This window comes from Zonotrichia albicollis, chromosome 8, assembly GCF_047830755.1.
Source record: "Zonotrichia albicollis isolate bZonAlb1 chromosome 8, bZonAlb1.hap1, whole genome shotgun sequence".
In the NCBI taxonomy this organism is placed as follows: Eukaryota; Metazoa; Chordata; class Aves; order Passeriformes; family Passerellidae; genus Zonotrichia; species Zonotrichia albicollis.
In genome coordinates this window covers 15,618,308-15,643,752 of record NC_133826.1, presented here as the reverse complement: position 1 = coordinate 15,643,752, position 25,445 = coordinate 15,618,308, and the positions used below count along the sequence as shown (strand labels likewise).

At 37.0% G+C, this 25,445-nt stretch overlaps 1 non-coding gene across 50 annotated transcripts in view; it reads left to right on the top strand.

Moving 5' to 3' along the window:
• The window catches only part of LOC141729846 (uncharacterized), a 485,161-nt gene that overhangs the window by 145,354 nt on the left and 314,362 nt on the right, over positions 1-25,445 (top strand). For all 50 annotated transcript variants that reach the window (XR_012581340.1, XR_012581341.1, XR_012581313.1 and 47 more), the window contains one exon: positions 563-613. This is a non-coding gene — a transcript (uncharacterized LOC141729846). The remainder of the gene's footprint in view (positions 1-562; positions 614-25,445) is intronic.

The following is a 25,445-nucleotide window of genomic DNA, read 5'->3' as shown; positions in this document are numbered from 1 at the left end:
GTTGCCCTTTTTTTGTTGTTTTGTTTTGCTTTGTTTTGACAGGTAACTTTAATTCATTTACTTGGTCAATCATTTAAGTTATTTTCTATATTTTGGGATTTATAATGACTTCAATGAATTTGAATTACTGTAGAACTTTACAGCTTTATGTTGTTTTCTGATCTTACCATGAAGTAGAAAATATTTTCATTATCTATTTTTAGCAAAATAAGTAAATTTTTAATTTGTTTCTTATTTGTTTATATTGACATGGCTTTTGTTTTTATTTTTCTAATTTTGGTGGATAAATTATTAAGTTTCTAAGGGAGGTACTGAGAAGATATGTTCTCTGTGGCAGATAGATACCAGTGTCTTAATGCCTTGGCCACAAGGCTAAGCAATATCAGATTGCTGAGGCCTGTGACAGTTAAAATATCCAGATTGTGTCTGTGAATGTTTTCACTTTTGAAAATGTAAACTTTTAGCATTAATGCTGCCATTACCAGAATGTTGCTGGCATTGCTCCTGTGTTAGAAGATAATTGCTGGACTCATTCCTGACATGTAACACTTTTTTTTTCCAGGGAGCTGGACTGACAAACACACAGAGCTCATTGCTGAACTACAGAAGTTGGGTAAGTTCTGTTACCTTCATTGGTCTTGTGTGGCTTTCAAAATATGGACTGAGTTGATGGAGCAATCATCTGTGTAGTTGACGTTACTAGAGGAGTTTGTTTATTTTTCTTTGCACTGAGGTTGTTCCTATTCTTGTGTGCCTGGTAACAGTTTGGTTTTTGATTGCTTTTTAGGCTTTTCAGATGACCTATATGGAGCTTCTTATTTTGATTTCTACTGACTAATACTGTGTTTTTTTAAGGTATTTCCTGCTTTGTCACTCTGTAAAAACATGTAAAATCCACCCTATCTTGGAGGACTATCACAGGCACTATGAACCACCTAACACTTCATAACAAATGCATTTCCCAGATATAGACTAAAGAATCTGTGGAGAGTCCTGGTGTATCTTACTTCTACCTAGATGGAGAGCTAATGCTGTAGACCTGGCCTATAACAAACAGAAAGAAAAAGCTTTACAGTGGGATCATTGCTTTGCCTAGTCAGACACACATTCCCCACCTTTCTGTCCTTCATGGTTCTTCCTCTGTGTTGAAGATGATTCTGTGCAGTGCCCCAAAAGCACTATTTTTCCCCTTAATCAAGTGCCACACTTTCTTCTGCCAGACAGTGCAGGAGTGTTAAGTTGGGAGTTTTGGTGGACTGCCAGCTCCATTTGTTGTATGGAGGGGGAGGAAATTCACACAAGTACCACCTTTTCCAAGGCTTTCATCCCCTACAGAATGTATGAACAAGTCTGAAAGCAGCTGTGCTTGCTCCTGCTGTAGTAATGGTAGATCCAAAAAATGTAACCGTCCCTTCCCATGCCATGAGTTTCAGTCAAACTACATAATTACAGTTCCTTTAGACTCCATCAAGAAGGAAAGTTCAAGAGCAAATCAGAAAAATTTAGAAATTATAGAAAACCAAGTGACTCTCAACTGGACTTTCATTACTCCTTATTTTTAACAATAATGAAATTGCAAAGAATTAAGTTGAGTACTTAAAATCCCCATGGAAGATGTTATGCACTGTATATTATTGGAATAAGTATCCCAATATAACCAGTTAGATGGTGCCCAGGCCAGTTCTGACCTTCGCTGCTGGGCCACAGGCAGCTCTGCGGTGTTTTACCTCAAAGATACCTTGGCTGGCGGCAGAGTGCAGCGGGGCACAAGACAGGACTCCGTTCTCCTCAGGGGAGAGCTTCTGGCGATGGTGAAGAAAAGAAGGGAGCGGATTCTGCTAGAAGGTAGCCAGATGTTTATTCCATGAGCACAGATATGTCTGCACTGGGCTACTGCTGATAACAGAATAAAGGCCGCATGGTCTCATTCACATTTTAAGCTCAGGACAGGGGAAGGGGAGGGGACAGGTGAGTCACCAACCAGGTGAAGGGGCAGGGTCTCCAGGTACTAGGGTCACCTATCACACGACGCCTTGCTGGTATGTTAGCCTGATTGACAGGGCACACTCAGCGAGGGGCGAGGGGGAAGGGAGAAGGTAAAACAGGATATTGCAACACACCACAACAATATATGTTGTTGAGTTAATGTGAAATACCTGTTTAAATCAGCTTTTTCTGTTGTTTCCTTGTCATAAGTATTAATGTCAGCAGCATCTGCAATGGAATTGCAATGCAAATCAGTGCAGATTATCACCAGTTAATAAAGAGTCAAAAGCATATTTTAGGTAACACAATTTCTTCAGTTTATTTCTATGGTTAATCTACTCATATGTTTTCAATAAAACCTTACATTAAACACAAAAGGTACATACAGCATGATATGTGAATGATTTTGATTTTGGTATAGCATTTGGTTGTCCAAGACTAAATCCTACAGTTTGTTCTCCTCTTCTGATCTGAACTCCAAATATTCTTTGCTTATTTAGCAGTGCTCTAAAGAAGGATTTGAACTCTCATTTTGACGCAGATCTTGCAAGAGATGTACTCTTAACTTTATCTGCATCCCTAAAATCAACAAGGAAAATGGGAAATTATTCAATTCAGAGGATCATTCCTTAAGCATTATTATCAGACAGAGTGGACATAATGGGGGAATCTTTCCTCTTAACTGCCTCATTTTATGTAATGAAAAAGCAAAATTTCAATAATTTAAACTGGAAGTTTTTGGATGTACTACCGCCTCACTAAGCATGAATTGTAGTTTTCAGAACAATCTCAGAGATGTCCAGAAATCAAAAGAGAAGAAAAGGAAACCATATTCCCCAGCCCCAGAGGCAATTTTGAAAATACAATTCTGGTTATTACTGGATCTTATTATCTATACAAGGCTTCTGCCTTACCTTTGTTACCACAAGAAATACTTTTTATGAGAGTACTGTTTCTGAAGATATTTGTCCCTGATTGATTGCCTTTGAGATGGTGACACTTCTCATTTCATGGAAATATTACTGTTCTTTGAACACAGAGCTTCAGAAGAGCCTCAGAGGTGAGCAAAGAGCTGTCTAGGACCCCAAGAGCAGTGCTACAAGTTAGGTAGTGTTTAAATGGGGGAAGGATTCCCTGTCCCAGTCTGTCCAAGAGTTCCCCACGAGGCTGTTAGCTTTGTTTAGTCCTGATTTACAGATCAGCATTTGCTGTCACTCCTGCAGCCATGGTAGAAACAGGCCTAGGAGTTTAACCTTTAGTTAGCACCAGCTTTTTTTCTTTGTGAGCCCTTGGAGCAGTCTCACAGTAAGTGCAAACACTTTGACTGAATATTGTAGAGACAAACAACATGCTAATTTCAGGGAAGTGCTTTTAGGATCAGAATTCTTTGTAATAATTTGTTGGCCCAAACAACCTGATAGTCAAGGTTTTAAATCAGTGTAACTTTCCCCTTGTACCCAATTATAATTAGTTTTTAGTAATACAAGAATTACTAGTGAAATCAGTATTCATTGCAGTATATATTTGTAGTTTCTGGTATCTTCTGTTATTTGTATGTGAACAAATGGTGTATTTGGCCTTAGAGCAGCACAATGCCCCTGTGGTGCAGCTGCCTAAGTTGCACTAGGAGCACATATATGTGGGGCATCCAGCTCTCCCAGGGGTCGTAGGTGACACAAATGTGTTCCTCAGGGATAGGTAATGGTATCATAATCCAACATCCTCCTGATTTAATGGGCATTTTGCTACATTCCACATGCCCAAAATAGGAAGGCAAAGAACGACCAGACTGTGTTATTCTGTTTGTAAGTCTTTATCTCTGCCAGGGCATAGAAGTAGTCAGAGCTCAGTGGACTATTTGTGAGCACTGAGTAGTCTGAATGTTTTGTAACTCAGTGGGAAATCAGAAGCAGCATTGCATAAGCGTTGACAATATGGAGCAAAATGCACTTAAATTAAAAAATAAAGAGAGCTGGGGCATTTCTTGCATACAGTAGGCCTAACCATTTCAGTGATGAATGTAAGCAGATTTCTGAGGTTCTGAATGCAAATTTAAGTGGAACTATTTGAATTCACAAAATAAATAAATAAATAACATATCCCCAAATGAAGCCCTGCTTGAAGGACTGAACATGCCAGTAGCAAGTTCTGCTTCAGACTTGAAGAGACAAAATACGTTAGTGTGTATCTGTTAGTCTAATTTATTCAGTGTCATTGCTGTATCACAACCTTCTGTTTGATTTTCTTATAAACTAATAATTTCCTGAATGAACTAATACTGCCATAGCCACTAGTACCTCTGCCTTGTAGAAGTTTTTTATTGTTGTGTATGCAACTAAATTGAAATATCTTTCACTTGAAATATTGACTTTAATATCTCATTTGAAAAATTCATGAAGCCTTTGATGTTAAATCCATACTCAATTTAGCCAAATGCCATTAGAATATGCAATATGCCTGAATACAGAGAGCATTATTGTCTGTGTTTCTGCAGAAGAATTACATTTTATGACTGTAACGTCAGGATCTTTTTTGGATTTGTTCATGAAGAAAAGAAAGAGAAAGGCAGCACATTAGAAGCAAAATGAAAAGTGGTATTGATTAGGCTCTCATTTACCCTCTCTTTGCTTGAATCCCTAAATGCATGGAAATAAGGGTTGTGCCAGAGCAAGTAACAATGCTCTGTAATGAATGGAAGAATCTTTAGAAAATTAGTGTAAACACGTATGATAGTGCACAGATGTTGCTCCTAGTAACTGTCATACATTTATTTTACATCTCCATTTACATACATCTCTTTATTTCCTAATAGTATCATAATAGAAACATGACAATAGTTAATGATTTCATAAAACATGGAATGTAAAGCTGACAGAGAGGTAGAACATTAATTGAAACCTATAGCTATAGTACATTAGAAATGCATCTCCTAAATGACTCCTGATAAAAATATCCCTCTTCTACAGGGAAAGACAAAGACAGGTAAAAAACTAGGCTTTCAACAAATTAATTTTTTTTTCCAGTAAAACAGACTGGCAAATGTTGCAAAATCTCCTGAGTGCTAATAGAATCGTATTTGCCTTTAGTAATTTATGGGCACTTTTCCTCCAGCTATCGATCACAGTTGAAAAAAGTAAACTGCATTAACATTTTAGGCAATAATGGCTCCAGAAAATGTTTGATTTTTATCACTACCAAAACTGATGTCAAGAAACTTGGCTCTTCAGCAGAAGAGGGAGAGCTGAGTGCATCCAGCTTGTATTGTAGTGTGTTCATGCAAGTGCCCAGATCTGACTGAACAAACTGGATGTTAACCAATGTTTTGAGCTTGTTGTGTTATCCTAAAATATAGAAAGTTAGTTGATGGCACAAGTCAGGAGATTGCTGTGCGGCAGTGATGAGGCGTCCAAGGTACCTCGGGGTCTCTGAGGATTCCAGTGAGCGCAGCAGGGGCTGAGGGAGAGCTGCTCTCTGCCACCATCTCCTGGCCAGATCCTGGGACACAAACTGCCTCTACTTCCTCTGCTGCTGCCTTTGGCAAGCTGTTGCCTCAACCGAGGGGACAGTCACAGCCATTTGAAGCAAGCTCATACTGGAAAAATAGCACATTTTAAAATTTCCAAAGGGAAACAGGACCCTAACAAGCTTATGTAGATGTGTATTAAAGTGGATGGTACAAAATGCCAGACTAAGGGAGCTGAAAGCTCTGTGAATAAATCCAGAGCATTAGTGCCTGGGATTTTATGCCTGGAATAAAGGGAAAGTGTTTTGGTCAATGATGATGACTCATGTTGTCAGATAGTCCTGATATGTTATACAGGTTGATGACTGAAATTGAATTTCTGCAGAATATTTATATATTATGAGAGGAAACAGCTTCATTTCAATAGTTAGTACTTTCAAAATGCCAATTTTTAGAGTTAACAGTGGAACTTACCTCTTTATTATTGGGAAGCAGTGCCTGTAAGATAGATTGACTTTGAAAGTGAAATTATATTTGAAGTTTCAGATTTTAGGTTAGATTTCTGGTTTTACCATAGGCCTTTACCATTTGCATCATTATCTACAAAAGTGTGTTTAATGAAACTTCTTCTTACATTAGTGTTATTGTACATGATAACACAATAGATTGATACTTGGTTTCTGTATAATTAATTTTGACAACAATGAACACATGGAATTAGTGTACAAACTGAAACTGCAATCTTTCAAAATCCTTTCATTGCTCAGGTTATTCCATACTTTTATGTCTTTGGAGCAATGAAATTATATTGCTGTTTGGTCATATGTTAAATTAATTGTGACAAGTTAAAATAGATGTTAAAGTGAGCATCCTACAAATTAATTAACAATTGATTAGTACAGTTTCTAATTTTTCATTAGAAGAAGAATCATGTATATTCTGAGTACAAATGAAAGTTAAATATTTCCACATCATGGAAGAAATTTTTTGGGTTGAATATCATGTAAATGATATTATCTTTTTTATGTAGAACCAAATGAATATATCCTTGCTTCTGTTTTAAACAACTGTGCAAACATTTCGTGGTGATCTAATACCCTAGTGCTTTTCTTCAACTGAAAAAAGGAACATCAGAATCTCTGTGCCTCAAAAGATTATTTTTTATATTATGCCAAAAAAAATTGAAATAGTCTGAAGTATATATAAGGATGTGGCATATAGTTTATATGTGTACCACTGAATCTGATACAAGTGAATAAAAACTTATTAGAGAAATTCATTTGCCATGCCTGAAGCCTTTACAGTGAACAGTTTTACAGATCTCATTTTTCAGATCTGAATTTTATTTCAGAAGCTTTGCAGTCTGCTGACTAATGAAGAAGGGTGAGAAAGAACACTAAAGTTGTATCAAAAAGAAAGTAACTTTCAACTGCAATTTAGAAATATCGCACAAATCAGCATGTGGCTCTACACCTGTGTGTATCAAACATGAAAACAAATTGCATCCTTTTTTTGGATCACCTAGTCAATGGTGTTGAATTTCTGGCTTTTAGTTTCAACCAGGTAAGATAAGGTGGCCTGTTCAGCCCATGTTATTAAAGAAATTGGTTCACCTATTTGATTTCATGTCATTGTAGTTCCAACCATTCATTTATTCAATAAACAGTTTGGTATGTTCTGAGAAATAATGAATATTGATTAAAAAATCAATCACTTATTAAGAAACAGGGAAATTGTTTATCCAATCAATTTTAATTTTTGATTTGTTATTTATATTTTCCAATTTAATCCACCCCTCCCTTAGGCTCCCAAACTACCAAGGAAATCAGGAGGAAGGGCAGAGTGATGCTTGCAGCAACTGTGCAAAGAACACAGAACCTAATGCATTCATTTCAGATTAGACTGATGGAAATAGGCCATAATAAAGCAGACTGTGATTGAGAACTGTGGATACATTACCTCATGCACCTTTGGCCATTGCACCGAAACTTTAACTTTTAATGCAATTTACGAGGCTCTCTGCTTCCTATGTATTACATCACTTAACTCTGACACTGTCAAAACACAATAGTTACAAAAATATTGCAGGTTTCATCTAAGCTGGCAGAGATTCTGAGCATGGAGGCTGAATGCACAAGGCAGAGAGGGAGACATGTACAAGTGCTCTGGAGCATTCATCCATTCTCTTGATGAGACCTAAGCCCTGAACAGAGGTGCAGAATATCCCTTTTTGCAAGGGAACAGAGAAACCAACTGATCCATTTCATCTGAATGTGTGCACTGATTCTAGTTTTATTGTTCATTGCACTATTGAAAAAAAGCTGCTTTGATACATACAGGCAATAGACAAATATTCCTCCATCACTGATGAATAGTTTGGTCTCTTTGGGCTTTTTGTGTAGAAGTTGGAAAAAATTTGTCTTTGAATTTGCCTGAGTGAGAAATCTTCCCTCCCCCCATCACATGTGACCAAATGTAGTTCTCCTTTTTAATGAAGCAGAGGTGTGCAAGTCTCTTCATATGTAAAGTTGGTATTAACTATGCTTTGCTTACCTGATGTTCTCTCATACCTAACTTCATGGCAGAATACTATTTTTTTAAGGAATAAGTAAATACACTTGTAAAGAATGGGGTAGATATTTTATGGATTGCAAGTTTTTTTTAAAGGACTTTTTCATGGGGAAGGATGTGGAAATGTTACTTGCAATTTGTCACACTGCTTTTGTGGGCCTTGAGCTGGTAAATATAAACTCACCTTCTTGTGAATAGATGAAAAGTGAGAATGCATGAGTCAAAAAAACAAATAGGCAGAGCCAAAGGCAGGGGCTATGTGGTCTGAGATCTGCAAGGGAAGGAGGTGGCTTCTGTGGAGAGTATCCTACAAAGGAAGGAGATTCAGTCCCTGTGTGTATTTCAGCCTCTGTGGAAACCCAAGGCTCTGAGGTGTGATTAGCAGTGTTAAGTAATCAAACCTTGTTCACACTAATTGTGTTGTTAGTCTTTCAAGTATGGGAGAGTAAGGGAAGAACTAATTTTTTTTTTCCTCCAGTAAACAAGCATATTATATGGGAGTTGAGAGTTCAGGTTGTACATAAAAGCAAAACTACTACTGTTACCTGGCTTGTGTAATCCTCCTGCCTTTGAAAATTCTGTGGGAAATTTAACTGCCCATGTTTATGATCAGTCTTATGGGCAGCTCTTAAAGTTGGCTTTATCCATTATATTTCCTGGCATTCTGCTTGTTGATGACCTCACTTTCTCACTTTCCTCTTAATTTGTATCTTTCATCAGTTTTTAAGGCAGATGAGGTATCCCTTGCCTTTCATTTCACTTAATGTTCATTCACAAAAGAACTGTGATCTGCTCTGTGATTGAAACAAAAACCCCCATGTATTAAAATGTAATTTTAATATTTAAAACATAGAGATTGTAGTGCAAGAAACCATGACCCATTTGAAGCTAAGTACAACATTTATGTAAGTGTTTAAAAATACTGAAAGATAGCAATACTTTGTTTTGCAGTTTGGGGATGTACACAACAAACTTCCCCAAGGTGTCTCATGGATCCAGTTCTACTCTCTGATGATATAGCAGCAGATATCAATAAAATATTTTTGGCTGACACCAGTTGAGAAGAGTTTGCAGGCATTCAGAAGACTTAGTTTAGAATTTTAAAGATCTTGTTAAACACTGGGGGGAAAAGACCCCAGGGTTTAATTACAAAATGCATGATCAGAACCCTCAGATTTAAACTCTGGGAAAAAATTACCCCTGAAGTATTAGACCTGAGATTCAATACTCTGCCTGAGTTTTGGTCAAGATAAGGACTTTGAAACAGAGCAATAAGCTCCCTTGAAACTTCTGGATTTACCTAGCTAAGAAAAGACTGAGGGGTGAATATTGTAAGTTCTAAATGAATGCTATGAATAGGATTGTTCCCTATGTTCACTAAGTGCAGGGCAAGATCTTCCGGTGTGTAGAAAAAGAAATTTGTATTACAGAACAGGGAAGAAGCAATCTTTAATTCTATGATGCTAACTGGGAGATGGGAACAGCCATTTTAGGAGGCTGTGTAATTGTAATAATTTTTAAGAAACAGGTTATACAGAAATATACAGCTTATTCCTTAGTTTTATTAGACCCTTCTTGAAAATGCAAAGCTGCCCTGATTGGCCTACTGAGATTCTTTTCCTCCCTTCCCTGATAGCATTCCTTGATTAATTTAACTTCTCCAAGATTAAGTCTCTGAATAAGAAATGGCTAAATAATTTGGAGACTAGAAATTGCTACTACTACCCATCATTTTTTGTTTCATTCATTTCATTGCATTCCTATATTTGGGGACAGATGTATACACGGCATAAATGAACGGATATGAGTATCTGATGAGGGAAGCTAAGATATAATGCCAGTTTGGTGCAGAGTTAGATTTTGGTATTTCTGTGTGTTTATCATCACACTAACAATGTGAAAAGTTGGATGCGAACCCCCAGCCATTATTCCATGAAACCTTTATCTCCTGTAGATGGGATCACAGCAAAATAAAAGGGAATCAGTATTGGTTCTACCAAAAGTTTCTTCTGATGTCACCTCTTAGTAATCATTAAACATTCAGGAAGAGTAAGACAGTGGTGAATTGCTTCACACATCTGAAAAATTAACTTCATTTGGTGTAATACATTGAAAGAGACCACGGGAGTGTTGCACAGCACCTTGACTTTCCAAAGAATAGGTACTTCTGTAAGTAACCATGAAAATAGATATAGAGATGAAATTTCTTTAAGCTTTGAGACAGAGTAGGTTAACAAGTTTGCAGAAGATTTTGATTAACTTGGAGCAGCAGTAAGCTTTATTTAAAGGTGAAGCCCAAACACTGTATATGTTTGCCAGTTCATGGCTAGTTAAATGTAATTGCATTACATTACCACAAAACAAATGGAACAGCCTGGAGTAATGTGTCCACTGTGTTTATGTTAAAGGAAGGCCTGAGTTTGAACTGGAAGTCTTGTAGGAAAGAGATGATGATTCATTTTCCAGGGCATTTGTTCTTTTGAAAAACTTACGTATATGTTCATACTTCTTTGTCATGACTCTGCCAATAGTTCTGGAAGGGGTTTTCCTGCAAGGGCTCCCATGGGCAGTGCAGAACAGTCCTGTTGCAGCCACTCTGAGTGTAAGCAGAGGCCTGTTCTGTTAAAGCATCAGGTTAAGGTGTAGTGTAGTTAAGGTATGCTATGATGATTTTGAATAATTTTAAGAAGCTAGTAAGAAAATACATTTGTTATTAGTGAACAACCTTGATTCATTGGGGCCCTGTGTGTCAGTCCCTATGTACGAAAGGACTCTAGACCCCTCAATGTGTTGACTGGTTGTGAATTGTTCTGGTTTGTCATATTTTCTGCATTATTCTGATCTTCTCAGTATGAATGGAATTGCATCCCCTTTTGCTTGACAGCAAAGACAAACATCAAGCTGTCCAGAAGATAGAGTGCCATTTTATTCCTCTTTTGAAATTCTTGATGGGATGGGCTCAACATCAGCAAACACTCAAGAAAAAACCTCCTGACCCTCCAATTATTCTTGCTGACATTTTTATAATAATTTCCTTTTCAAGAAATACTGAGTCCTTTGTGTCAGAACAGAAAAAAAACCCAACAAAAAACTCTCAAACTTGATTTAATTATTATTTTGTCAGAACTCGAATTCTACAGAAGTCCTAATTTAAATTAACCTAGTGCTCAGAATGTTATCTTTGCCCCACTACAACTCTTAAAATTTAAGCAGAGTATATTATACTACAATCATTATGTTAAAATGGCTGTTTATGATTGTTTTAAACCAAATGGTTTGAACCAGCTTTATTCCCCGTCTAGCATTAAATATCATGCATACTGTTGCTGTGTAATTGTGGCTACACATTTTAGAATGTTCCTTATGTGTACAGAATGGAGAAAAATCATATTACCATGTTATTCAACATGAAAAGCTATAAAAGCCTGCAATTCAAATATGCCTTTTTGAGACAATTGAATTAACAGAGTTAGATTAAAATATAAATGAACTTGTTAAGTAATATTTTATTTTCAAAACCCATTCCCTCTTTATATTATTTATACAGTTGGCATGTTTGACCAAGAGAATTGATATATTGTCCTCAATAGGGTAAATATCTACTGTGATTACTCATTTAATTGCCAGGGCCATCTTTCTCCTTTCAAATACAGCAGTATTTAAGAAAAGAAGTCCATTATTGTTTCTCCAATTACTGTGCTGTATCCATAAGATGAGCCTGTCCTTCCTGTTTCTGTGTGAAACCCTAAAGCTCATACTCTGTGCCCACAGTAACTTTTTGCAGGTACAGTGTATTAAGCCACCCTCTCCCTCTGTGCCTGTGCCCTTTTAGACAGGAGGTTGCCAGGCTTTGCTGACACCTGCTAACACCAAGCTGTGCACAATGGATTCTTTGGAGTTCATGGCTTAGTATTCTGATAACAAGATAAAAATAATGCATGGTGTTAAAAACATCAGAGACTCAATTTAAATGGATGGAAAGGATAGTGTTTATTCACATTCCGAGGCACAAAACTGCATATGTTCAGTGCACACTTTGGGTGCTTAATAAGCTCAAGTCCCAATGAATTGGTTCTTGACAGTTATGAATGGTAGACTGGCTGCATTAAAGCAATGAGGGAGCTAACAGCAGGTTTGCAACTGGGCTTGAATAAATCATCAACCAAACATATAATGGCATTGTAACAGTAGGCCAAAACCTCTCCAGCCATGTGATTGCTAGTTGCCAGGAGACCATGAATCTTGGGTATTCTGAAAATATTGAAATGATTTTAGCTGTCTCAAATTTATAGAATCTCTGGGAAAAATATAATACATTTAAATATATTAAAAGATAACTGCTTTGTCAAGGTACATGTAAAGCTTTTTGAAAAAATATGGTTTTTTAACTAAAACCATTGTTTTGCACATTGATTTGCTTTCTTTTGTAAGATTTATAATGTATTTAGAAAGAATATTTGCAAAATGTGATGTAGTATTTAAAATCTTGACTGTAGTAACTCCGTACCTCTAATGAACACATGCAAAATTGTTGGCCTCCTCTTAGGTGTCCATCCAGCCATCCTTTTTTCTTACATGGGTAACTTTGCCTTTTAAAGAAAGGGGCCCAGTGGAAGTCAAATGCACTGATTTTGTGTTTAAATTTAATTGCATTAACAAGACTTAAGAAGCTGAAATCTTATACTATGTTTGCAATTATGTTTCCTGCAAAAATTATGTGAGAAGTAGAAGCAGTGCATCAAGTCCAGTCTTTTTTGCCCCCTTCTTCAGAAGAAGTTTAGCCAGATGTGTATTTGTGCTGTCCACAGATGCAATGTATACAAGATAGGCCTCATTTACAGTGGGATTTTTAGGCTGTCTTCTAGTTTTGTGGATTGAATGTTGAACTTACTGAATTGGATTGCACAGACAGATATTTAGTCTGATGTGGCCAATTTAGTGCTCACCACCAGAACTTGCTGCGCAGCTGGGATAAGTGTGGGAGACCTCAGAGACTGTTCAGAGCAGCTGAAAGATGGAGTTTCTTCTTCTCTCCACAGATTCTGCGACAGAATTTTTTTTCATGACTTTAGGCAGTTGCTTAGTTTTCCTGGTAATAGGGAAGACTTCCCTTTCTCACAAGAGTCAGGAGAAAGAGTGATTCGCTGATTGTAAGGCTGTTGTATTTTGTGATTAAAAGGCCAATTAGTTGTTAACTTTTGCTAAAAGAAATAACAGGAAAAAAATCTGATGATTTATGAATTTATAAATTCATGGTGTATTTAAATTCTGCCTTAAATAGATGTAATGAATATACCAATGATAGTCCTTTTGTAAACCAAAATATACAGACATAAACATTTCTTTCAACACAATATACTTTTGCAAGAGTTCAATCAACTGAGCTTTTTATATATTTTTTAATAAGAATTCCCTTTCTGTAAGACAGCAACATCATGGAATAGGCACTAAGCAAAGCCTGAGAGAGAGAAATGGAGTGAGTGAAAACTAAGGGCATGTGAAGAACAGTCACTATCCAGCAACAGCAGCAAAACAGTTTCAATTTTCTGGATTATTAATTCAAATTCACACGCACATGCCAGTTAAAATTAAAGGCCTTTTTTTACGGCTCTAGTTTAAATTAAAGATTATATTCTGCTCCACAAGTCTGAATTAAATAGCTTATTTTGCACACCAAGCTCTCATTTTAAAGCTAATAAAGAAAAGACATAGCATGTACGTGCAAGCTTAAGACAGGAAGGGTCTAAATTACTACACCTGTTTCACTTGGGAGCTACTTTATTAGTGTTACAAAACTTGGCTTTCAATTTGGCAGTCAGAAGCACATTTAGAACAAGCATTTCTTTGTTTTGACAGAAAGGCTATGGTAAATGAATGACGTTTGAGCAAGGTGTGAAATGTGAAGGTACAAAATTAACTGGTAAGATAATTACTGTTCTAATTCTGCATAAACAAGCATTTTGAAAATCATTAATAGTTCAGGGAAATAATGTTAGTGATTAAATAAGGTGGTTTGCATCACTGAGCACAACTAAGCTGCTTTAATTACATTTGAAAGCAAGGGAAAGTAGCTAATTAAAATTAGCACAGGGTTCCTGAATGACCAGCATTGCATTGTTGCCCTAACCTGTTTAATTGCTTGTTTATTAATAATATGTCTTTATTTTCCCCTCTTCTGCATTTAGCAAAATTATTAAGGAAGCTAAAATGTGTAAAGAGAATCTATATGTACTTATCAGAATATGCAATGCAGATCTAACCCAGGGTATTACTTCCAAGGCAAGCCAACATAATTCAAAAAGTTCTAACTTTTCATATTAATAATGTTTTCTTCCTGAGTCACATTCCTATGTCAATCACGTCCATGAAGAAGAAAAATGGTCTTTGGCATAATTGCTGAATTGCAGCATTTTGTAGCTTTATTTGCTTTATTTTTAAAATCGCTTGAATCACTAGCTCAAATATAGGTAATAAATCTAAGAAAAATCAATAATAAATTATGGAAAACATGAGCAAAAATATAATCTAAATTAGAAGAAAGCTTTGTATTGTCTCAGCCATTTTTTAACCCAACTTGTGCTACATTTACCAGCTGCAATAGGTAGATCTGTTCTGAGAAAAGACAAAACTCAGTATCCCAAGGTTTCCAGCATATTTGTCCTTCAGTTAAGGAACATCTGTATGAGACACCTGACTTTCTCTTCCTAGTCCCTTGTGTTTTTTTAAGTTACATTTTATTAGCATAAGCCTATAGGAAATAGTTGGGAGAGGTGTTAATCTACACACTTGAAGTAAATATACAGTATAATACAATGAAGATAACTAAAAATAGAGTAAAATGCTAATTTATTTTTTCATATTTAGCCATAATCAAGTCAAGTTAAAGCAGACATGATGTTTTCCACGTTGATTTAGTATTTATAGTGTACCTCTGATGTGAAAGGCTCAGATGCATAATAATTTACATACATATACATTTTAAACAGTGAAAATTCATAAAAATGTGAAGTTCTATATGGAAAGGTAGCAGATCCCCATGAAAGCAAGTTAAATCATGGGAATTATGCTTATGGAACTGATAAGCAATTAAAATAAGGAGTTAATTTTAACTTCATGAATAGTAGAGAATATTCAGCAGACAGTACATACATTATTTTATAGGTGCATATTTTTATGAACAAATAGGAGGATTCTGCTCTGTATTATAGGATGGTAAAGAAAGATCCAAGTCACAGATTTCAGTGAGATTTTTCTGCTTCAAGTCTACACAAACTATGTGGTTAACATTTTGAGCAATGTTAACATTAATGTTTGCATATGGCACCAATAAGAGAAGGTTGTAGAGAGATAGTATTGGTGGACAGTGGTATAATATCACCATTCCAGTAATTGTTTCAAAGGGATACGTGGCAACTCTTTTAGTAATCAATGTGATGTATAATTAATGGTGGCATTTCTTTGTGTTCTGGCAATGGATAAATAGAATTTTGATATTCTTTTTGAATTGCAGTATTCCCTGGCTTTTGTTAGGACATGGTCATCACAATTATGATTAAAACCTTACATTAACCTTTCCATAACGTATTTCCTCAAACTTGTAGCTATAAAATTGTAGAAGCCACAACCCCCCACTATATAAAGAAGAGAGTAGCAACATTTATCAGACATTACTCTCATTATTCTCTTCTTTGGGGAGTTTGTGTTATTAAAGTATCTAAATAGGCCAAAATCCTTTAATTGTTTAACTCTGAAATATCCTGGAGTTGTAGTTGTAAGTGCTCTTAATCCTATTTATAGAAATAATCCCACTCCCTTGCTCAAGGCACAGAGGAAACAGACTTGAACTAAGGTCTAGTACATCCACATCTAATGCTGATACCGCTGACCAAAATTGTTTCTCTTCTTCTGCAAGCCTTGATTTCCTTTTGTCCTCAGTGAGGACGTGACAGCATACTACAGCAAAAAACGATCCCTTTGTAGAATAATTTATTCCTCTGACATGTGCTAGCACTAGAAATACATTGTGATTGAATTTTACTGATATGGAGAAAGGGCCAATCGTAAAATGTGATGGGACCCTGCAGGAGCTTTCAACCAATCAGATGTTTGCTTTTAACCTAATAGAGGCAGAGCAAGAAATATTTGAAATAAGATGTTACTGACTGTCTAGTGCCAGATTTGCTTCTGGTATTTAGTGAGGTAAGCAAAATACTTCCAGCATATACTGGAAGCCTTGTATGGTGCAACATGGCTGCTAGGTGCTTGTAGCCTTTTATTTTGTGGAAGCTGAGATTTACAGGGAAACAGGGATTCGACTGTACGTTACGTATTTATAATGCCAATTAAAAATTAGAATGAAAATCAAATAACTCCTATATTTATAACCATGAACAATTAATATGTTTATAACCATAAACAATTATAACCATAAATAATTGTGTGGCATCTACCTTTACTTAGCATTAATGAAGAACATGATCATCTTGTAGGACATCCCAACAGGGGAGTCACAAGAACTTGGTCGAGAATGTTGGCAGCAACTGTGATCTGATTAATTGTGGCATTTCACTGTGTTATGGCAATAATGTTAAAGCAATGTGTTGAGAGGGTTTAATTGTTAGAACTGCCATTCTCGTGCCCCATTCCTTTATCATGGTTACTGCAATCATGACTGAAACCTGTCATTAACCTTCCTCATTTTAATTCAATGCTTTGAGCTAATAGCATTAGAACATGAGATGTACTAAATGTTTGTGCTGTTTTACACAGTGAAGTGCCCCACCTCCCTGCTCTCTGTAGTTGGGGAAAAAGGTACAGCACTCACTGACTTGTTGAAAGAATGTTTTAAAGGCATGATTTTGGGCACTCTGAAGAGGCAAGCTTGCTGTCTAAGTGGGGTTTTGCCCCTTTTACAAGACTGATAAGCAATGACAGACTGAGTTTTGTGCTGATGAAGGGCGTAAAATGGGCAAAACAATGTGCCACATATACTAAAGCTAGGTGAGAGATTAAATAAAAATTAATTGGAGCGCACAACATCATAAAGAGGTGAAAAACTCAATTCTGATGGGATAAGCAAGTAACTGTATCATCCTAACACCAACAAATGACACAAAACACCTTAAAAAGGCAGGCCCTGTGCAGCCAGTGACCTGCAGAGAAGCGGAAATTTGGAGAGAGATAAGCAAAATCTTGAATAGCAGTTTTTATAGGAAATAGAGGCCAAATAAACAAATGTGCTTCTTGTATCAATCAGTTTAGACTGGTCAAATGTCAGTAGAGTTAGTGGCATCTTGTGGTCTTCATTGCTCCTTGTGGTAAAATCCTTTCTATGTCATGTATTTGATAATCTGAGTGCCCTGTAGCAAAGTGTGAGCATAAATAATCTGCCACTGGCCGATTTTTGCCAGTATTCTTAACAGCTTTAATCCAGACTTCAGGTCTTCCAAAGAAGCAGTGATGATGATGTAGGAGACGATTCATTGCCAGCTGGGCAAGGGAGGTGATTGTACTTCTCTGCTTTGTGCTGCAACATCCTCACCTCAAGTTCTGGGGGCAGTTTTGGGCATTATGTTATAAGAAGACAATAAAGCAATTAGAGAGGGTCCGAAGGAGAGCAACCAAGGTGGTGAAGGGCATTGAGGGGAAGCTGAGGGCACTGAGTCTGCTCAGCCTGAAGGAGACTGAGGGCAGAGCTCACTGCAGTCACGACTTCCTCATGAGAGGAGGAGGAGGGCAGGCACTGACCAGTGACAGGACTCGAGGAAGCAGCATGAGGATGTGTTATGGGAGGTTTAGGTTGGATATCAGGAAAAGGTTCTTCACCCAGAGGGTGGTTGGACACTGGAACAGGCTTCCCAGGGCAGTGGTCACAGCCCCAGCCAGGCAGAGTTCAAGAAGCCTTTGGACAAAAGGTCCATGGATCTCAGGTGCATGGTGGGATTCTTGGGGCTTCCCTGTGCAGAGCCAGTTGGACTTTGATGATCCTTGTGGATTCCTTCCAGCTCAGAATAATCTATGATTCTATGCCTCTATTTGTTTCCAGAAAATGGGAAGCAAAAATCTGGAGGTTATTTTTTCTTTTAATCTTTAGGAGTTTTGCAATATATTGCAGGTCCAAAGTGCAGTAATATATGATATATTCTGAAACAATGCTGCAACTGTATTTTGAATAAATATCATCTACTTCTGATCTAACCATATTTCAAATGAATGCATTCTACTTCTGATCTAGAGGAAAAAAAAGCACATAAATAAAATAGCTCAGTACAGTCCTGTTTAAGTATGGTGAAGGTGACAGTGAAAGACAAGAATCTGTAGAGTCTTTTGGACGTGGTGGCTAATTAAGGTAAAGCATATGGTTATATGCAATGTCAGGAGTAGATTGTGTACAAATGCTCATGTCAAATCAACACTTTTAAACAGCCAGCTGATAAACAGCCAGCAGCCTATAGCTGCCTCTCCTTCTCCCAGATGCAGACAGGACTATATCAACCTGTGATTTCAGATCTGCAGAAATAAGAGGTCATATTGGCCATCCAGAACTAGAAAGAATGGCATGTGTTCTAGGTAAGGCAAGTGAGTATGAATCACTTGTGGAATTCTGTTCCTTAGTTTGGCAGCCAAGTTAGTACTTAGGTCTTCCCAAGCTGAGACCTAATGACATAATAAAAAATCTCACCTTCTGACTCATGATCCTAATTTGTTCCATTTGTAGCCTGAGGAAAATTAGCTGAGGGTGGAAAAGACTGATATTCTTATTTCAAGGAGGACCTGTTAAACTGTTTGCAATATGTAAGCATAACAACTTCATGCATTGCTATTTTCACAACATAAAGTTGTGAGATTCAAATCAGACAGCATCATCTAATAAGTTTCCTTTCAATGATGTAGGGAGACTCTAACAAAACATGAATGAATTTTGAGACTTTGATACTTGTAACTTCCTCTCATATGAATGTGATGGGGCAAATGGAAAAACTACAACTTTATTTGGTCCGAATTTTATTTATAGAGAAACGAATTAAAACCCCCAAACATTATGGAAACTGACACACTTAGAGCAACTGTGCTCTGTTTCTACCATTACTGTATTTTGCAAGAATTATCTGTGTAAGGTAAGAAATCAGTGCATTCATGTGATAATATCACTTAACTCTCACTGGATTTGCAAAGCCAAATCAAAAAATGTCCAATCTAAACAAATTAAAGACAGTTTGAGGATGGTGCTTAGAATGTTAGAGGAAAGAACAAGTCATCATGAGTTATAAATCAATCAAAATTAAAAAGTTCATCACCCAGAAGGCACAACAATTGCCAATGCAATCTGCATAAATGACTGGAGAAAAGTTAGTGCTCTAATAAGTAGCATTAGTAGAACTGCTTTGATAGGGAATCAAAGAATGAGAGAAGTATGATCTGAGCAGAGTAACTGGTAGGCTCAAATGAGAAAAACCACATGAAACCCTGCAATTTTTGGTGACTTCTCATTTAATGGATTGAATACACAGTAAGCACAGAAACAGCAAGCGCATGTTGACTGATTTGCATACCAGAGCCTAGTAGATAATTTCTATATTAAAATTTGAGTTACCCTTTTTTGTGTTCTGGATGTTTACAGTTTGTGTCTGAGAGGTGCTTTTAATCACTGTTTTCTCTCTAGTCTGTTACCTAGCACTTATGCCTAATCTTACTCTTTTGGAGATTGTTGGTTGAGCTGCTACAATATTAAGCAATTACTAGCAATTTCTCAGAGTACTAAGTTGTTTTAATTAACATCATATATGTCAAATCCATTTGTGACATTCAATTTTTGTTGCCATCTGCCTACCAGTAAATGTTTTTGTATACAGCCTACCAGCCCATCTTAAAATCCAATGATAAAGAAATTATTTAGCATTCAAGCCTCTAAGCCTTTTTAGATTTTCTACTTGTTTCTGTAATAGTAGCAGGAAGAGAAAACTAGGTTTTTTTTGTCCATAGAGCTATAGTGGCATGAGTTGGACATGTTTGTTCTGAAATCACCTGGCTTTGGGGCATTAAGTAGGACCTTTAACATTGTTATTTGTGTTTAATTTTACATAGCATTGAAATGTTACCTTGCCTTAAGCTGTGGAAGTCACTGCTATCCTTTCCAGTAGCACTTTTAGCACCCTGTCCTTGACTTCATAATCCTCAAATGCCAAGCTTGGAAATCTGCTTCTGGCAGAACAAGATCTCTTCATCTTTGTGGTCACATTCCAGGCTTTTGTTTAGTCACAAGTTTGGTTTGGATTTATCTTCAGTATGTCTACTTGAATATTCAAAAAATCATCAGCTAGTCTAATTTGTTTTTTTAAAGTCATGTAAAAGACTGATTTGCTTTGACAGGTGGATCAGAAACAGAATTGTAGCTATTTTATCTGGACCTAATTAAACAACCTTCATTACTGGCAGGTATATGTTCATGATGACTAGAAATTAGCTTGATTGGAATTAAAACTCAAAATATAAGGCATTGAATCGACTTGTTTTTGAAAAATACATGGTTTAAAAATATATCTGTGAAGTACATTTTTAAATGTGGCAAGTGCGTGTCTAAATTTTAAATCATGCCCAATTCCACTTTTTATTTTATGTTAATGACACTTGTCACAGGTATTCATGAGGATATTGCCAACACATATAAAATGGCACCACACTAGTTCAGAATTACGAGACTTTAATAAAACATTAGGAACAGTCCTTTTTTCTTCTTGCAGGCACAGAAATTCTGCAGTATTTTGTGTGGTGTACTTGGGATGAATTTCAGTCATGCAAATGAGGCCAGCATGAGACAGGTGCAGTGCTTATGCCCTCAGAAAGGGATTTAGTGGATCTTAAAGTAGTGCCTCAATATGTGTGTTGATCCTGTTTGCCTTTGAAGAGCCCAGTTACTTCCAACAGGTAAAACTCTATGTCTGTTGAATTAAGGGGACATTTCTCTCACTACCCATTGCATGTCCAGCTGTGGAATAGATGTCACACCTCCTCAGTGTCAGTGGAATGGCATGCTAGTGTCATTAAATCCCATTATAAGTTCTCTTTGTTCAATTTGCCTTCTTCTGTGGTGAATCCAGGCATAACTTAGTAAAATCTTCCAGTAGCCCTGACTGTTCACCCAGTCCAATATGCTGCCTGAGGGTTTCAACACCTACCTTAAAATAACCTAGGTGTACACATGCAGATGAAATATTGGATTGCATATTGCACTGGTAAGGACTTCTGTATCACAATTTTCTATGGCTGATCTGATTATGGAGAGTTTAGGGCAAGGCATCTTGGAAGAGATTTTTCACAGTAATTGAAGGAACTACTCTGAGGAGCTACTAAACAGCTGGTTCAACAGCCTTTGGTGTGGATATTACATAGCTGTAAAGAAGAAAGTATTACAGTGAAAAAGCCAACTACATAAATACTGTTTTCTTTCAAATAGAAATGATAGAGGAATAATATTATGTATTTCAAATGGAAAAACGTATGTTTATCTCAGTTTCTGAACCTAAAATGCTGCAAGGTATTTTAAAAAGTCCAAATGATATTTCTGTGTGTAATTTTCTGTTCTTCCTATAGATAACAGGTGTATAAAATCCTGTATTAGAAGGGCAGCTTCTTGGGACAGGATATCTGGTAAAGTTCAAGCTATTCTGGTTATTGTCAACACTGATACAAGAATAGAATATTCTGCCTTTCCGTGTCAGATGGTGGCATCTGTAAGGCAAGTAAGGACTGCATTTTTCTAATTATACCCTTTAAACTGTGTCATGTAGGGGATGCAGCACTCATGATAGTTACATGAACAGGAAGTATAATTTGTCCTTCTGAAGGACAAAAATATATAGATGCAAATCCTTAGGTTCTCTTTAGTTAAGGAGAGCCATACAACGTGACCATGGAATCAAACACTAGCTCTTTGAATCCATAGTGCAGTTCTGCTGGATAAAATCGGTCTATTTTGCCAGTTTAGGATGTAAGCATTACCAATTTAACAATTGGTGATGTGTTTGGACTTTGGAATTTCCACAATATATCTGATTTAATGTCCCAGGATGAGAGTACTTAGTAATGGAACAGATTACATTTTAAATCAAAGATGAAAACAACTAAAACATAGGAACTGCTTTCTCAGTTAATGTCTACACTGTCAGAATAGCCCTCAATGAGCTGAAATTTCTACTGTCTTTTCTGCCTCTTTTACAAGAAGGGCTTTTTACTTGTGTAAGGTGAGTGCACATGTTAGTCAGTCCAAAACTGTCGAGTAGGTCCTGTTAACACATCAGTTTTTCTGTGTACCTTCTTATGCTTGAAACTAGGGCAAAAGATCTTTATAGGGCTATCTGTAGAGCAGTGTATAAACTGCAAACTATTTCTCCTCAGAGAACTTTTGGACTGGGAAAGTCCAGCAACTGCCATCAGTAAAAATTATCTGTGGATAAACGATTGCTTTGGAACATGTTTCTGTAAGGCACTATCAACAAATGCAAAATGAGAGTCAGCAATGATGTGCTGATGTAGGCAAGAGCCTTGGGTTTTGTTTTTGTCTGTGCTGCTGGATGAGTCAGGAAGTTTGTGCCATCTGTGTGGTTCTGACTGCTGTCGATACAAATGGGAGTGCTACCTGCTTGCTTTTGTAACGTGCTTTGAGATTGGTGTGTGTGCTCCAAGGATCATTTTCACACGGTGACAGTAAGAAGCGACAACATCTACTCTGGAATGCACATTTTTCCCACAGTTTATTCGAAACTTACTGTGCACATCCTTGCTGGGCTGTGAAGAAAGGTATTTCACATAACATTTTACTAGGTTAACTTACAAGCCTGGTCTTTGTGCAATCACAGATATCTGTTTGCAAAACTCCTGTGTGTTAATTGTATTCTCTATCACACTGGTCAGTGTCTGTGAACCTTATTCAGTAATGGCTTGTGCACTAGTTAACAGGGAATTCATTTAGGAAGGGAAGTGAAACAAACCAACAAAGACTGTACCTATCATTAGTTTCATCTCTCAGATGTTTCTTTCCCCATATGCATTTGGCTAAGTGTACCAGACTATGATCAATGTGCAGACCATGAAAACAGAGAAAAGCAGCTGAAAAAGCAGGTTTCCTCTTTAAGAAAAAGGAAAAACTTTCCAATTGATTTAGTGCTTCATAAATTAGCCTAGGGACACCTTTAAATTGTGCTCTTATTATGCATACAGGATTCTACTCACCTAACAATTTTGCTACTCAATTAAAAAAAAATGTTTTGAATAGCAACCAAACATGCAGTAAAAATATACTATCCACATTCTGCAAAGAGTGAAAGTGTAAATGAATGGATAGAAAATGTCCCCAGTATGATTTCTTTCTTGTTGACTTTCTGATTTAATTTTTCATTGGAAAAAAAAGATGTACTGGGAAATAGAATGCATGATCTACAAGTAGGAGTTTAGGAAGTCATTATATACCCATTAGTTATGTGCATTTATTAAATCTGTCTGGTAAAATTAAGGGAGCTAAAATTTTATGTATTTATTTCTATCTGGTGTACCTTGTATATCTTGTATGCCAGTTAGCATGTAAGATACGCAAATTAACTGATTGTATCAAAGAGCAGAAGTCTTGAATGGGGAAGGATATACCCACAGAAGCAACTCTCCTGAGATCCTATAGCTGTGCTCCCTGGGTGAATTTGGGATATTATCTATTTTCATCTAATGATCAAAGTCTTTTAAGAATATCTTTGAAAAACTATAGGAAGTCTAAACAACCGTTTCCTCAGTATTTTTGTTCAAGCTCTAGGAAATCCTTCAGGCTGCCCTGGGAAGGAGCACTGAATCTGTCAGTAGTTTCAGTGTTTTGGCCAGTGCACAGTCCTAGGGGCCTTTACTCTGGCTATAAGGCCAGATATTCATCCCCAAGGCACACGATGGTGAAAATATTTATTTACTTAGATACTATCTCAATCAAAGCAAAGCCACAAGAGCTCCTTAGACTGCATATCTTGGCCCTGAGTGTATCCAGTAAGAGCCCTAGGGTTTTTAGTAAGTATCTAAAACCATCTTACATTAACCAGTTCTCCCAGTTTAGACTTACAAATATTCATGGCAGATGTCAGGATTTGCATCTTAAATTTTTACTGGTCAAAAAAGTAATACAAATAGATGGAAGGAATAATATATTTTTATTTTATTCCTTTCCCATAGGAAAGGGAATTGGAGACTTCTGCCAGTAATACTTTTTGCCTTCAGTGTGTCTGCTTTTTAATACTGTAGCATACAAATGAGGACAAGGAAATGGAAAGCAATGGACAAATAAGCATTTGCTTGTCACACCCCACTTTGTTCATTCTGACATGGTGAAATATACATTCATGAAGGCTAGAACTAAATTTCTTTAAAAGAATGCTCCAAAGATCCTATGTATGGATGCCTCAGTCTTGTCTTGGTCATCTGTCTAAAGATTTGGTATTCTGAGCATAGACGTGAAAGTCTCAGTTTGGAAAGAAAGAGTCTGTGAGGTTCCATAGAATGCAGCACAAGTTGTGTACACACTGCCACTTCCAGGCCCCTGTCCCTGTGGGTTAGAAAGAATTAAATGAAAGTGGCCATGATAATGAGGCTGATGTCATAACAGCACAGAGCTATTACCAAAGCTGGAAACAGTCCCCAAATGTCTCACGTATTCCAGTGGGAATAAAATGATGGTATGCTTTCTGGTGTGTGTTATCAGCAGCAATAAGGATCTGGTTCAAAACTGAAAAGATCCCTCTGGAAATCAGCAAACCCATCAATCTAAGCCTCCTCTAAGTAAAGAGGAGAAAGAACACAGCGTTATTTGAAAGAACGTTTGAATGAAAGTTTTACTTCTGGCAGATACTGCCTTAGTTTATGTAGTTGAAAAACTACCCCATACTCCTAGAAATGCATTCTTTGGACTTTTACACATTTTTAAAAGCTGCCTCTTTAGAAGGAGATGGCAAATGATCAACAAATTATTGTGGATATTCTATCTCCTGTATATTCTTCCCTTCCTTTTATGTATTTTTGTGCAGTTCATCTGTGATTGATTAAGACAGGTAGCTTACAAGTGAAGTTTCAACCCTGCTTTGTAGGTTTTATGGCATCTAAAGGAAAGTGCTCCCTATCTTCTTCATTCCTTAAGTTTCCATGCATCTCTGGGGTGCCACTGCCTTTGGTTGGGATGGCCAGTGTAGGTATGCAGCTGATAGCCTTGCTCTTGTTATGCAGAGTGTGTCTTGCTGTTGTTGCTGCTCCTTCTGTGCCTCCCTCCTGATGCTTCTTCTGCTTTGCTCTTATGTCTTGTGGCCCCAGTAAATGGCTGCTGTGTGGCATGATCAGAATGATACAGGGGAAACTCGGTGTGTAATAATGAATAATTGGGTCTTAGGGGTTCTTCTGGCTGCCA